The sequence below is a fragment of the Calonectris borealis genome, chromosome 5 (genome assembly GCF_964195595.1).
Source record: "Calonectris borealis chromosome 5, bCalBor7.hap1.2, whole genome shotgun sequence".
In the NCBI taxonomy this organism is placed as follows: domain Eukaryota; kingdom Metazoa; phylum Chordata; class Aves; order Procellariiformes; family Procellariidae; genus Calonectris; species Calonectris borealis.
In genome coordinates, this window is record NC_134316.1 from 46,685,154 (window position 1) to 46,700,414 (window position 15,261).

The window sequence follows — 15,261 nt, forward strand, 5'->3', positions numbered from 1 at the left end:
TTGCAGCCCCCCCCAGGCCCCGTCCCGCAGGCTGGCAGCCGGCCCCTTACCCTCAGCACGCCCAACGACCGGCAGGCAAACCCGGGCCGGGGGTCTCTCCTGAGCACCACGGGACGCTCACAGCGAGGCACCTGAAAAACAAAAATCCCAACGGATATTTCAGCACGTTAAAAAAAACAGCACCGAAGGCAGCAGAGGAATTCGGTCAGGGCAAGGGAGAGGGCAGCAGTCGAGCTAAAGGAGGGTGCCGGGCAAACGGCTCAGCTCGAAATACAACGCGGCCTTTAAAAGCTCGAGCGATCCGAACGCTTAAAATCCGCGTGAGGACTAACTGACGCGATTCTGAACGCGTCCTTCGCAGAGGAGTAAAGGCTCTCGCTGGTGTCGGAAAACGCCTCGTCCCTTCCTTACAGCACCGCTGCCGGGAGATAACCCCGTGAGGCTGCGGGACAAGGGCGCGCCGTAATCGGCATCTACGCTCACGGATCCGCCGCCACAGCTCCAGCCCTGGCGCTGCTGCTGCTGCTGCTGCGCATCTCGCTCGCTTGGCCGATAAAGCTGAAAGTGAAGCGTAAAACTTTGAAGAGTAAAATGAAAAAGAAAGAACGAATCTCAGCAATTCATTTTACGTAAACATACGCGCACCTTTTTAGCATACGTACAACGAGAAGGCTTATACCATAAAAAAATTTGATTTTCCTTTTGCGTTAATTGAAATTGCGTAGCTGTGAATTCATGCCGTTAAATTATCTACCTCCAAACTACACAGCTATCGTTTGACCAGGGGTTTTGCGTGCGTTACGTGACTAGGAGCGGCGCCGAGACCGATGCTACCGAACGGCCGGGGAAAGGCGCCGTCGAAAGCGAGACAGAAATAAAGGACTTCAGAGCACTCTGCCAAAAGATCGGGAAAAAAACCCGTAACGTTCAGTTGCCTCTCTTTTGAAACGTTTAGAGCAACTACCCAACTGCTTAAGCACGCCTAATAAATTATACGCTACGGCTATTTGGCAGTTGCAGTTTAAACAACGCAAGTCAGTTTGGAAATCAGACAATTTTAACTTTCTTTTTAAAATCTCATTTACGATAGAAAAATCAGTGAGATAAGAGATCTCCCGTACGGTTTTACTTTTTTTTGAGGGGGGAGGGAGGGGAGGGCAGGCGGTGGGGAATATCAAATCCCCGGTGCTGCAATACATCAGGCTACCAAAAAGGACTGGCAGGTTTGCTAACGCTGTCGGCCGTACCCGAGCGTGCGGAGGAACGCGTCTTTACGATCTCTCGACCGTTACACCCGAGAACCAAAGATCAGCCGTACGTCGACTATCGGAAGACGTGCTGCGCTTGGGTCTGTGCAAGGAAATCGGCTTACCCCCCTTTTTTTTTTTTCCCAGAGAGAGTGAAAAGTCTCCTTGCGGATGACTTCTACTGCCGAGCACGTCATCTCCGAAGATCCATTCTGATGGGAAGTTCGTAAAAGGCGACTCCTTTGAACGAGAAACATTTCCATTCTGGAAAATCTCTTTCCAACCAAAGTCAAAATTACGCGCTGCAGGTTAAGGAAAAAGGACGCGATAGAAGCAGTAACTCACCAAAACCACGTCAGGACTCTCTGTCGCTAGTTACGAGGCTGCTACCGCTTCTCGGGAAAGCCTGGAAAACGCACCGAAGCGACGCCGATTTGTCCCGTGTTGTCCACGCCGCTTCTTTGACCTTGATTGCTTTTAGCACAGGTGCTAGCATCGCAGTAAGCTGTTCGAGTGCTCCTGTAAGGCATTTTAAACACTGACTGACTGACAAAGCATAAAGCTTTTATCGTGAAAACAAAGCCTGTTTCTCCCGAACGTCCCAACTCTTACAAACGGTTCCTTTCCTCTCCTAGTCCAACGTTATTTTCACAGCACCCTTTCCTAGCAAGCGCACAGAAACAGAAGACCGTGCTTGCAGGAAGAGAAAACAGACGGAGGGAAGCAAGCTTTGCATAGGCGTACCACGCTCCAGAACAGACCTCCTTTATTTTTAGTATTTGCGTTAAAATATTTCACGTTAAAAAAATCACATAGAAGGAGAGTTGCCACGTTCTTCGTGTTAACTGTAAAGTCCGTGCTACGAGCACCTTAGGAAAAACGCAGACACATATCACAGGCCTACCTTGTACTTGCAGACCACTACGGATCCTTTCCATCTGTCTCGTACTTTCACGGCAGTTGACGTTCTGCTGAGAGGAAAGGAAAAAAAAAAAACAAACAACGTTTAGCACGAAGCTTCCTTTGCTGCGAAGAGAACAACCGAGTGGAGGAGAAAGTCTTTTGCACCACCTTTGGTGCAGTTGTTGAGACAGGCCACTAGAGCTTCTGCACGTTTGAGACAACCGTGCCTTTTTTTTGGCTCATCGGCAGCTTTAGTTTCGCTAGAACTCACTTTCCTAGAGACGCGCAGGTGACGGGCACAGGTACCTACGTACGTTTTCTCGAGCCTAAGCAGAGCCGCGATTTCCTCACCCGATCCGTCCCAAGGGGAGTATTTTTGTTAAAGAGCACGGCAACCCGTCCGTCCTCGCAAACTCGCTGCGAAAGAGGAATCCTTTTTTCCAGGCCGTTTCTCCAAACAGTCGAGGTCTTTGAAAACCGCAGTTGCTTTCAAACGAGCCACTTGGAGCACGTTGCCAAACAACGCTCGGCAGTAAGACTTTGACGTGCTTGACGCACACAAATCTGGGGTAACTCGCTACTTGCTTCCTGTCGTCGTTGTTCTTCCTTCAGAAATTCTACTCGTAGCCAAGTTATTCGCTACCGGTTCAAGCGTTTACCTTCCAGCTATTACCAGCGCGTTTACACAGGCGAGGAACTAAATCGCTCTTCTAAAACTACCCGAGTGAAAATTACAGCCGCGAAAGAGGAGTGACAGAGAAGGAAAGGAGGGGCCAGGCAGCAAGAGAGCTCTGCAGGCTGCCACCAGTCAACGTCGCGCTCAAAAAAAAAAAAAAACAACCAAAAAAACCCCCCAAAAACCCCCAAAACACACAAACACAAAAAAACCCCACAAAAACCAACAACAAAACAGAACCTTGACGTTGTAGCTTTTTTTTCTTTTGGAGCTCGTCCCTGTCTCAGCTGATCGTCTCGTCAGAGCACGAAGTGCAGATGATCCGTATCCCGATGACATCTGCACGCGATGAACACGTGTTCAGAAATAGTCCAGATCTGTAAGACTGGTGTCATTTGCGTGGTTTTAATAATCGTAACTCCGCTTTATCGACCGATGCATTTGTGAGGAAACTAAGTAGCTTTTAAACGTAGCCTCTCCTTGGGGAGAAAAACGCGTTAGGGAGTGGAAAAAAGGATGATTCAGAGCTCCCAACCGTGACGGAGCAGCGGGGAAATTCACGAAAGCGAAGACCAACAGCAGCAACGTGAAGCGACATTTGGCTTTAATTCTGATCACGTACTTAAGCGGCTCTCCAAGTCTATGCCTCGAGCCTATGAACAACTAGCCCTTTTTTGGAAGGACCAACTTTTGTTGGAAGACTCCACTGAACAGAGCGTGGATTGAGCCACAGGACAACGTGCCGTCAACACTCTCAGGAAAAAAAAATCAAGTAAAAATCAAGTTGAAATATCAGCTTCCGTCGTGTCTCATTCATTACGTTTCTAGTGGTACCTGGGTGCTCCAAAATTCACTCTCCTGACACCACGTAGTACTACAAATTGAGTTACGCCTATAAAAATAAAAGGCTATTTCCAACCTGCCCATAAAATCAGTATGAACAAAGAAACACTTGACCCTAAAGAAGGTCACAGGCAGCTCTTAATTTTTCGTAGATGAAAGCTCATTCTTTTCCCTGAAAGGAAAACGCTCGTAACTACCCAGGGACCGATTCGGGAACGAGGCACGCACGCTCTGTTCACGGCAACTGTTCGTCAGCTTTTCTGCACCGGCAGCAAATTTGCCTTTTCCCTGGGTTTGACGCGGAGCACCTGCAGCGTCCTTGAACGCGCCAATGTTTCTCCCCGCTCCCCCGGCCCCCCACGTGCCATTACCTGAGCAGCAAGCGGCGTCAACCGCGCAGGATTTTCTTCACGTGACGCAGAAGGCGACGCTGGGAAAAGAGGACGCACAAAATGAACCTGTTTGTCACACCCAGCCAACGGTGAAAACCCAGGGAAGGATTCTGCCGTGCGGGGCCGGGCCGTGCACCCCGGGAGCTCCAGCCGGCCGGTTTCGCTCCCCTTTGCCGGGTACCGGGGAGACACCGCCGCCTCGTGCTGCCGCCTGCCCCCCGGGGAGAGCCGGGGGACCCCCACCTCACTTCAGCCCTCGGGAACGGGTCCGGGAGAGACCCTCCACGCAGAGAGAGCGGATCCACGCGTGGCGTGGATTTAATCCCCGAGGGAAGAGGCCGGGCTCCCCGCTGGCAGAAGGACAACTCGCCTCCCTGCCGCTCGGAGCGCCTCGCCGGGGACAGCCCTGCCTGCGCCTGGCTGCTCTTCAGCCGTGCTGGGAGTGCAGTCTGGCCGACGGATGCTCCGGCAAACAGACACTGCAGCGAATCGCAGCTCCCGCTCGTTACAGCTGCCGGTAATTTTGCCTCTGGCTAAGGCATGCCCCAGACAGCGGACACCCCGTCTCGTTCCAGCTCCTGCTTGCTACGGTTCTGGCTAATCGAAGCTCCAGCTCCGCACCGTTGATTTCAGCTCCTTCTCCTCACGAGCTCCAGCTATTTGCAACAGCCTGGGTTTTTGACAAGGTCGTAAACCAATCGCCGTCAAAACTCGACTGTTAGGATTAAATATCATAGTTGGACATTGTACAAACATTAATGAGTTTGTACGACTAACCAGTTAATAACTATTCGAAGCAGTCGACAAGCAAGAGCTGGACTCAAAGAGGGCGTGCGGGGTCTGAAAAGCAGAGACCACCTCTTCCCCCCAGAGACCACCGCAGACGTTGAGTTGGGCCTGATGCGTGCCGGCCTCCCGCACTTCGGGGTCCAGCAGGACCAGACCCCCACCCCCGGGGAGGGTCCACGCACCCTGCCCACCCCCTGCTTTCCCCTGCAGCCCCCAATGCCCGCCCACCCTCCGCACAAACGGCCAAACCGGCTTCTGCTTTGGGCCCCCAAACCAGCTCACTTAGCGCCCATTTCTGAGCCCAAAAACCCAGCTGCTGCGCCTCTTCTCAAGTCCCAAAGGTGCCCCCGGGGAGGGCAAGCGCTTGCGTGATGCTTCGGGCAGAAACGGGGCTGAAAGGTCCGATCCCGGTGCCGGGGGAGCAGAGGCGAGCTGGCTGGGACCAGCTTTTGCTCCTGGAACAACCCCAAGTCCCTGCTCCGAGGTCTTCCCCTTGGGGCCCTGGGGTGGACCTGTCCCTCCCCTTCAAATGCCGCAGGAGTTTCGGGGGCAGAAGGCCGTTTCTAAGCCCTCTCTCCAGCAGCTCCTCCCTCGACTCGGCCCGCGAGGCCCCCAGTCTGCCTGCAAGGAGGGCTGGGGGGTCCCCAGCCCCACGGGGCGACAGCAGGGACTCGCAGGGAGGGTCTGTTTGCACACAGCGCCCCTTCCTTCCTTCCTTCCTTCCTTCCGCCCGCCCGCCCGCCCGCGCCCCCTCCCCGGCCCCACTGCGCGGCCCCCCTAGGGCACGCAGCCGCCCCCCCCCCCCCAACTCCCCACTCCCCAGATGCTCACAGCCCCTCCCCCGCCTAGAGCCCCCCCAGCCCCCGTCCCCGGAGCCTGCCGAACCGCCCCCCCCCCCCCCGCCACAGCCCCACTCCTCGGCTCCCCGGGCCCGCGGCTCCTCACACTCACGCTGCGCCGCCGCCTCGGTGCAGAGCCCGCCGCGCGCCCCGTTGAAATACGGTCCGCAGCCAATCAGCGCGCGGCTCCGCCGGACCGCCCGCGCGAGGCACGCCGGGAGTTGTAGTCCCCGCCCCGGGACCGCGCATGCGCACCGCGCCCCGGGACCGCGCATGCGCACCGCGCCCCGGGACCGCGCATGCGCACCGCGCCCCGGGACCGCGCATGCGCACCGCGCCCCGGGACCGCGCATGCGCACCGCGCCCCGGGACCGCGCATGCGCACCGCGCCCCGGGACCGCGCATGCGCACCGCGCCCCGGGACCGCGCATGCGCACCGCGCCCCGGGACCGCGCATGCGCACCGCGCCCCGGGACCGCGCATGCGCACCGCGCCCCGGGACCGCGCATGCGCACCGCGCCCCGGGACCGCGCATGCGCACCGCGCCCCGGGACCGCGCATGCGCACGGCTCGCAGCCCCGTCCGCAGCGTTTGCAAGCACTTCCCAGCCCCAGGACCCCCGGAGCTCACAGCACTCGACCACACCATTTTCCAGCCCCCTGGGAGCCCCACTCTCACGTCCCGCCAGGACCCACAGCCCCACTTCCCAGCTCCTTGGGGGACCTTGATCTCGATGGTCCGGGAGTCCTCCAGGGGTACTCTCTAGGCCGGACTTTGCGCTCTATGGTCCGGCAGTCCTCCAGGGGTACTCTCTAGGCCGGACTCTGCGCTCTATGGTCCGGGAGTCCTCCAGGGGTACTCTCTAGGCCGGACTTTGCGCTCTATGGTCCGGGAGTCCTCCAGCGGTACTCTCTAGGCCGGATTCTGCGCTCTATGGTCCGGCAGTCCTCCAGGGGTAGTCTCTAGGCCGGACTTTGCGCTCTATGGTCCGGCAGTCCTCCAGCGGTACTCTCTAGGCCGGATTTTGCTCTCTATGGTCCGGGAGTCCTCCAGGGGTACTCTCTAGGCCGGACTTTGCTCTCTATGGTCCGGCAGTCCTCCAGGGGTACTCTCTAGGCCGGACTTTGCGCTCTATGGTCCGGCAGTCCTCCAGCGGTACTCTCTAGGCCGGATTTTGCGCTCTATGGTCCGGCAGTCCTCCGGGGTACTCTCTAGGCCAGACTTTGCGCTCTATGGTCCGGGAGTCCTCCAGGGGTACTCTCTAGGCCGGACTTTGCTCTCTATGGTCCAGCAGTCCTCCAGGGGTACTCTCTAGGCCGGACTTTGCGCTCTATGGTCCGGCAGTCCTCCAGCGGTACTCTCTAGGCCGGATTCTGCGCTCTATGGTCCGGCAGTCCTCCGGGGTACTCTCTAGGCCGGATTTTGCGCTCTATGGTCCGGCAGTCCTCCGGGGTACTCTCTAGGCCGGACTTTGCTCTCTATGGTCCGGAAGTTCCCCAGGTGCACTCTCCGGTCCCCACGACCGTCTCGATGGTCCAGAAGTCCTCCAGGGGTACTCTCGAGGCCGGACATTTTCCTCTATGGTGCGGAAGTCTCCCCGGTACATTCTACGCGCCTGGGCCTCCGTCTCTATGGTCCGGAAGTCCTCCAGGTGTACTCTCTGGCCCGGAAGACCGCCATCTCTATGGTCCGGGAGTCCTCCAGCTGTACTCTCTGGCCTGGGCTGCTCTCGTCTCTATGGTCCGGAAGTCCTCCAGCCCCTCTCCCCGCCCCCCTAGGGCTCACAGCCCCCCCCCAGCCCCGCTCCCCGGCCCCCCCGGGATGCACAGCCCCACTCCTCGGCCCCCTCGGGGGTCCGCAGCCCCCCCACTCCCCCTCCCCAGATGCTCACAGGGGGAAAGGAACGGCTCGGCCTCAAGCTCTGCGGGCTGCCTGTGGCCCCTGCAGAGCCCACGATCCTCGGCAGCCCACACGCGGGGCGAAGCTCACAGCCCGAGAAGGAGTCACGGGGGGCCGCCGCTCCTGCCACAACCCTCCTTCCCAGCCTGCTGCTGGAGCACAAGGCACTTGAAAGCAGCAGGAAAGAACAAGGAGGGCCTCGCAAGATGGCAGGAATAACGCGGGGAGCCTAAAGCGTTTAGCCAGGCAGGGCTTGCCACTCACCTTGTGCCGGGGTTGAATCCCAGCCGGCAACTCAGCACCACACAACCGCTCCCTCGCTGCCCCCTCAGCGGGAGGGGGGAGAGAATTGGAAGGGCAAAAGTGAAAAAACTCCACTTGTGAGGGAAAGGGGGGGGGAAAAAACCCCAAACAACAGAGAGAAAAACCCCAGACAGACAAGCGGTACAAACGAAAACAAGGGCTCGCCGCCAACCGCCCGATGCCCAGCCAGCCGCAGCCCAGCAGCGGCCCCCCCGCCAACCGCCCCCCGAGTTTTATTTCCTGACGTCACAGGGCCTGGAACACCCCCTGGGTCCGCCGGGGGCAGCTCTCCCAGCGGTGCCCCCTCCCAGGCCCTCGCGCACCCCCAGCCCGCTCGCCGGCAGGGCGGGGCGAGGAGCAGCACAGCCCCCAGCGCCGCGCAAGCGCTGCGCAGCGGGAACTCACGCAGCCCCGCGTCACCCACGCCGTTCTCAGCACAAACCCAAAACGCAGGAGGAGGGCGAGCGGGGTGGGAGTGGGGGGCGGGGGAGGGGGAGGGGGGTGCCAGAGTTTGGGCGGGGGGCAACGGGCAGGTTGGCGGGGCAGGCAGCACCCCAGGGGTCCGGGCCCCTCAAATGGCCGGTGTTTCACCCCAAAGCTTCCCCAAATCGGGGGGTGTTTTGTTTTTCCATAATATCAAAACCGGGGTTTTTTCCTTTTCCAAAATATTCCGCTTGGAGGTTTTCCAACGCTTTTTCACAACAAAAATTGGCGATTTTTGCTTTTTCGTTTTGTGCATGAAAACGGGGGTTGTTTTGCTTTCCGGCTGCCCAAATCCTGGTGGATTTGGCTTTCCCGGGAGCTCCAAGTTGGGTATTTTTCCCCCCAAATTGCGGGTTTTCTCTTTCCCCACCCCTTGCAGGCCCCGAATCAGGGGGTTTGTGGTGTTTTTAGGCCACGGCGGCAGGTCCCGCTCTGCGTGCGCAGCCCTGCAGGGGAAAGTCCCTGTTGGGGGAACTGGCCCCCAATCAGGATGGGAAAAGGCGGAAAAGGAGAACAGGGAAGAGGCAGCTTTTGAAAGCGCTTTTGGATCTTCAATAGAGAGGGGTTTCGGGGGGGGCGTGGGGGGGTGAAGAGTTTTTAAATCCTTTCTGTAAACAGGGTTTCTTTGCATTTTAAAAACCTTCTCTATCATAGACGTTTACGCTTAACGTATTTACACATACCTCTACACATATATTTAGTGAATATATTTGTTTCACTTATACCCCCCCATTTCCCCCTTATTCTATATCATACCTGCTCAGGCTATACATCTGTCGACTTACCTATTTTGACACTTAAATGTCTTTATAGACTTCTCTATTTACACTTACATCTATTTACACCCATCTCTTTATAGACTTAGATTTTAGACTTAGACATCTATTTACACTTACAGATCATCTCTTAGATTACGTATAATGCCTATTTAGGCTCTCTGCGTAACACGTAGTAAGTGTAGACAGCGGTATCTATTCAGACTTTTTTCTATTTTCAATTCCTTCATACATAAAATATATCATCCTTTTTGCATTTGGAAGTGCTTTCTTTTTTAATTTATATAGACGTGAGTTATTTTTGTATTTTAAAACCCTATATACGTCTTTCGAATTTTTTTCTACTCTAAAATCCTTTATATAATAGGGCAGATATAGGTTCTTATGTTGCAATCCTTTTATACGTATAAAGGAATATTATTTTCCAATATATAGAACGAGGAGAGATTTTTCTCTATTTCGAGGCCTCACAGATAGATTTACAGTTTTTAAAAATTTTTGAACCCCCCCAAGGAATTATCAGGCACTTTTGGGCTGTGACCCCCTTTTTGGGGGGGACCCCCCCCATGACCCCCCATTCCCCACTCACCTGCTCCTCCACGGCATCATCAGCCCGCCGGTGATGTTGCGGTGCCCCAAATGACATCATCACCCCTCCAGGCCCCCAACCCCCCCTTTTTATTCAGCCCCCAAAAAGGCACAACAGGAGGGAAACGGCCCCAACCGGCGGCTCGTTACGTTAATAATGCCATTGACGTACGTACGCACGCGCCCCCGCCAAAAAGGGGGGCTCTGCTAGAAAGATAAAGGAGGGGCGGCCCCCCCAAACGCTTGCAGCCCCCCCCAGGCCCCGTCCCGCAGGCTGGCAGCCGGCCCCTTACCCTCAGCACGCCCAACGACCGGCAGGCAAACCCGGGCCGGGGGTCTCTCCTGAGCACCACGGGACGCTCACAGCGAGGCACCTGAAAAACAAAAATCCCAACGGATATTTCAGCACGTTAAAAAAAACAGCACCGAAGGCAGCAGAGGAATTCGGTCAGGGCAAGGGAGAGGGCAGCAGTCGAGCTAAAGGAGGGTGCCGGGCAAACGGCTCAGCTCGAAATACAACGCGGCCTTTAAAAGCTCGAGCGATCCGAACGCTTAAAATCCGCGTGAGGACTAACTGACGCGATTCTGAACGCGTCCTTCGCAGAGGAGTAAAGGCTCTCGCTGGTGTCGGAAAACGCCTCGTCCCTTCCTTACAGCACCGCTGCCGGGAGATAACCCCGTGAGGCTGCGGGACAAGGGCGCGCCGTAATCGGCATCTACGCTCACGGATCCGCCGCCACAGCTCCAGCCCTGGCGCTGCTGCTGCTGCTGCTGCGCATCTCGCTCGCTTGGCCGATAAAGCTGAAAGTGAAGCGTAAAACTTTGAAGAGTAAAATGAAAAAGAAAGAACGAATCTCAGCAATTCATTTTACGTAAACATACGCGCACCTTTTTAGCATACGTACAACGAGAAGGCTTATACCATAAAAAAATTTGATTTTCCTTTTGCGTTAATTGAAATTGCGTAGCTGTGAATTCATGCCGTTAAATTATCTACCTCCAAACTACACAGCTATCGTTTGACCAGGGGTTTTGCGTGCGTTACGTGACTAGGAGCGGCGCCGAGACCGATGCTACCGAACGGCCGGGGAAAGGCGCCGTCGAAAGCGAGACAGAAATAAAGGACTTCAGAGCACTCTGCCAAAAGATCGGGAAAAAAACCCGTAACGTTCAGTTGCCTCTCTTTTGAAACGTTTAGAGCAACTACCCAACTGCTTAAGCACGCCTAATAAATTATACGCTACGGCTATTTGGCAGTTGCAGTTTAAACAACGCAAGTCAGTTTGGAAATCAGACAATTTTAACTTTCTTTTTAAAATCTCATTTACGATAGAAAAATCAGTGAGATAAGAGATCTCCCGTACGGTTTTACTTTTTTTTGAGGGGGGAGGGAGGGGAGGGCAGGCGGTGGGGAATATCAAATCCCCGGTGCTGCAATACATCAGGCTACCAAAAAGGACTGGCAGGTTTGCTAACGCTGTCGGCCGTACCCGAGCGTGCGGAGGAACGCGTCTTTACGATCTCTCGACCGTTACACCCGAGAACCAAAGATCAGCCGTACGTCGACTATCGGAAGACGTGCTGCGCTTGGGTCTGTGCAAGGAAATCGGCTTACCCCCCTTTTTTTTTTTTCCCAGAGAGAGTGAAAAGTCTCCTTGCGGATGACTTCTACTGCCGAGCACGTCATCTCCGAAGATCCATTCTGATGGGAAGTTCGTAAAAGGCGACTCCTTTGAACGAGAAACATTTCCATTCTGGAAAATCTCTTTCCAACCAAAGTCAAAATTACGCGCTGCAGGTTAAGGAAAAAGGACGCGATAGAAGCAGTAACTCACCAAAACCACGTCAGGACTCTCTGTCGCTAGTTACGAGGCTGCTACCGCTTCTCGGGAAAGCCTGGAAAACGCACCGAAGCGACGCCGATTTGTCCCGTGTTGTCCACGCCGCTTCTTTGACCTTGATTGCTTTTAGCACAGGTGCTAGCATCGCAGTAAGCTGTTCGAGTGCTCCTGTAAGGCATTTTAAACACTGACTGACTGACAAAGCATAAAGCTTTTATCGTGAAAACAAAGCCTGTTTCTCCCGAACGTCCCAACTCTTACAAACGGTTCCTTTCCTCTCCTAGTCCAACGTTATTTTCACAGCACCCTTTCCTAGCAAGCGCACAGAAACAGAAGACCGTGCTTGCAGGAAGAGAAAACAGACGGAGGGAAGCAAGCTTTGCATAGGCGTACCACGCTCCAGAACAGACCTCCTTTATTTTTAGTATTTGCGTTAAAATATTTCACGTTAAAAAAATCACATAGAAGGAGAGTTGCCACGTTCTTCGTGTTAACTGTAAAGTCCGTGCTACGAGCACCTTAGGAAAAACGCAGACACATATCACAGGCCTACCTTGTACTTGCAGACCACTAGGGATCCTTTCCATCTGTCTCGTACTTTCACGGCAGTTGACGTTCTGCTGAGAGGAAAGGAAAAAAAAAAAACAAACAACGTTTAGCACGAAGCTTCCTTTGCTGCGAAGAGAACAACCGAGTGGAGGAGAAAGTCTTTTGCACCACCTTTGGTGCAGTTGTTGAGACAGGCCACTAGAGCTTCTGCACGTTTGAGACAACCGTGCCTTTTTTTTGGCTCATCGGCAGCTTTAGTTTCGCTAGAACTCACTTTCCTAGAGACGCGCAGGTGACGGGCACAGGTACCTACGTACGTTTTCTCGAGCCTAAGCAGAGCCGCGATTTCCTCACCCGATCCGTCCCAAGGGGAGTATTTTTGTTAAAGAGCACGGCAACCCGTCCGTCCTCGCAAACTCGCTGCGAAAGAGGAATCCTTTTTTCCAGGCCGTTTCTCCAAACAGTCGAGGTCTTTGAAAACCGCAGTTGCTTTCAAACGAGCCACTTGGAGCACGTTGCCAAACAACGCTCGGCAGTAAGACTTTGACGTGCTTGACGCACACAAATCTGGGGTAACTCGCTACTTGCTTCCTGTCGTCGTTGTTCTTCCTTCAGAAATTCTACTCGTAGCCAAGTTATTCGCTACCGGTTCAAGCGTTTACCTTCCAGCTATTACCAGCGCGTTTACACAGGCGAGGAACTAAATCGCTCTTCTAAAACTACCCGAGTGAAAATTACAGCCGCGAAAGAGGAGTGACAGAGAAGGAAAGGAGGGGCCAGGCAGCAAGAGAGCTCTGCAGGCTGCCACCAGTCAACGTCGCGCTCAAAAAAAAAAAAAAACAACCAAAAAAACCCCCCAAAAACCCCCAAAACACACAAACACAAAAAAACCCCACAAAAACCAACAACAAAACAGAACCTTGACGTTGTAGCTTTTTTTTCTTTTGGAGCTCGTCCCTGTCTCAGCTGATCGTCTCGTCAGAGCACGAAGTGCAGATGATCCGTATCCCGATGACATCTGCACGCGATGAACACGTGTTCAGAAATAGTCCAGATCTGTAAGACTGGTGTCATTTGCGTGGTTTTAATAATCGTAACTCCGCTTTATCGACCGATGCATTTGTGAGGAAACTAAGTAGCTTTTAAACGTAGCCTCTCCTTGGGGAGAAAAACGCGTTAGGGAGTGGAAAAAAGGATGATTCAGAGCTCCCAACCGTGACGGAGCAGCGGGGAAATTCACGAAAGCGAAGACCAACAGCAGCAACGTGAAGCGACATTTGGCTTTAATTCTGATCACGTACTTAAGCGGCTCTCCAAGTCTATGCCTCGAGCCTATGAACAACTAGCCCTTTTTTGGAAGGACCAACTTTTGTTGGAAGACTCCACTGAACAGAGCGTGGATTGAGCCACAGGACAACGTGCCGTCAACACTCTCAGGAAAAAAAAATCAAGTAAAAATCAAGTTGAAATATCAGCTTCCGTCGTGTCTCATTCATTACGTTTCTAGTGGTACCTGGGTGCTCCAAAATTCACTCTCCTGACACCACGTAGTACTACAAATTGAGTTACGCCTATAAAAATAAAAGGCTATTTCCAACCTGCCCATAAAATCAGTATGAACAAAGAAACACTTGACCCTAAAGAAGGTCACAGGCAGCTCTTAATTTTTCGTAGATGAAAGCTCATTCTTTTCCCTGAAAGGAAAACGCTCGTAACTACCCAGGGACCGATTCGGGAACGAGGCACGCACGCTCTGTTCACGGCAACTGTTCGTCAGCTTTTCTGCACCGGCAGCAAATTTGCCTTTTCCCTGGGTTTGACGCGGAGCACCTGCAGCGTCCTTGAACGCGCCAATGTTTCTCCCCGCTCCCCCGGCCCCCCACGTGCCATTACCTGAGCAGCAAGCGGCGTCAACCGCGCAGGATTTTCTTCACGTGACGCAGAAGGCGACGCTGGGAAAAGAGGACGCACAAAATGAACCTGTTTGTCACACCCAGCCAACGGTGAAAACCCAGGGAAGGATTCTGCCGTGCGGGGCCGGGCCGTGCACCCCGGGAGCTCCAGCCGGCCGGTTTCGCTCCCCTTTGCCGGGTACCGGGGAGACACCGCCGCCTCGTGCTGCCGCCTGCCCCCCGGGGAGAGCCGGGGGACCCCCACCTCACTTCAGCCCTCGGGAACGGGTCCGGGAGAGACCCTCCACGCAGAGAGAGCGGATCCACGCGTGGCGTGGATTTAATCCCCGAGGGAAGAGGCCGGGCTCCCCGCTGGCAGAAGGACAACTCGCCTCCCTGCCGCTCGGAGCGCCTCGCCGGGGACAGCCCTGCCTGCGCCTGGCTGCTCTTCAGCCGTGCTGGGAGTGCAGTCTGGCCGACGGATGCTCCGGCAAACAGACACTGCAGCGAATCGCAGCTCCCGCTCGTTACAGCTGCCGGTAATTTTGCCTCTGGCTAAGGCATGCCCCAGACAGCGGACACCCCGTCTCGTTCCAGCTCCTGCTTGCTACGGTTCTGGCTAATCGAAGCTCCAGCTCCGCACCGTTGATTTCAGCTCCTTCTCCTCACGAGCTCCAGCTATTTGCAACAGCCTGGGTTTTTGACAAGGTCGTAAACCAATCGCCGTCAAAACTCGACTGTTAGGATTAAATATCATAGTTGGACATTGTACAAACATTAATGAGTTTGTACGACTAACCAGTTAATAACTATTCGAAGCAGTCGACAAGCAAGAGCTGGACTCAAAGAGGGCGTGCGGGGTCTGAAAAGCAGAGACCACCTCTTCCCCCCAGAGACCACCGCAGACGTTGAGTTGGGCCTGATGCGTGCCGGCCTCCCGCACTTCGGGGTCCAGCAGGACCAGACCCCCACCCCCGGGGAGGGTCCACGCACCCTGCCCACCCCCTGCTTTCCCCTGCAGCCCCCAATGCCCGCCCACCCTCCGCACAAACGGCCAAACCGGCTTCTGCTTTGGGCCCCCAAACCAGCTCACTTAGCGCCCATTTCTGAGCCCAAAACCCCAGCTGCTGCGCCTCTTCTCAAGTCCCAAAGGTGCCCCCGGGGAGGGCAAGCGCTTGCGTGATGCTTCGGGCAGAAACGGGGCTGAAAGGTCCGATCCCGGTGCCGGGGGAGCAGAGGCG

At 54.9% G+C, this 15,261-nt stretch overlaps 2 long non-coding RNA genes across 2 annotated transcripts; both read right to left on the bottom strand.

The window, feature by feature from the left end:
- Nucleotides 1-687: 687 nt before the first annotated feature.
- LOC142083132 (uncharacterized) lies at nt 688-3,536 on the bottom strand. The gene is made up of 4 exons (XR_012673974.1): nt 2,152-3,536; nt 1,593-1,766; nt 1,248-1,487; nt 688-894 (listed from the first exon to the last, which is right to left on the bottom strand). It is a non-coding gene; the product is annotated as an uncharacterized LOC142083132 (long non-coding RNA).
- Nucleotides 3,537-10,668: 7,132 nt separating this feature from the next.
- LOC142083133 (uncharacterized) lies at nt 10,669-13,517 on the bottom strand. The gene is made up of 4 exons (XR_012673975.1): nt 12,133-13,517; nt 11,574-11,747; nt 11,229-11,468; nt 10,669-10,875 (listed from the first exon to the last, which is right to left on the bottom strand). It is a non-coding gene; the product is annotated as an uncharacterized LOC142083133 (long non-coding RNA).
- Nucleotides 13,518-15,261: the final 1,744 nt, after the last annotated feature.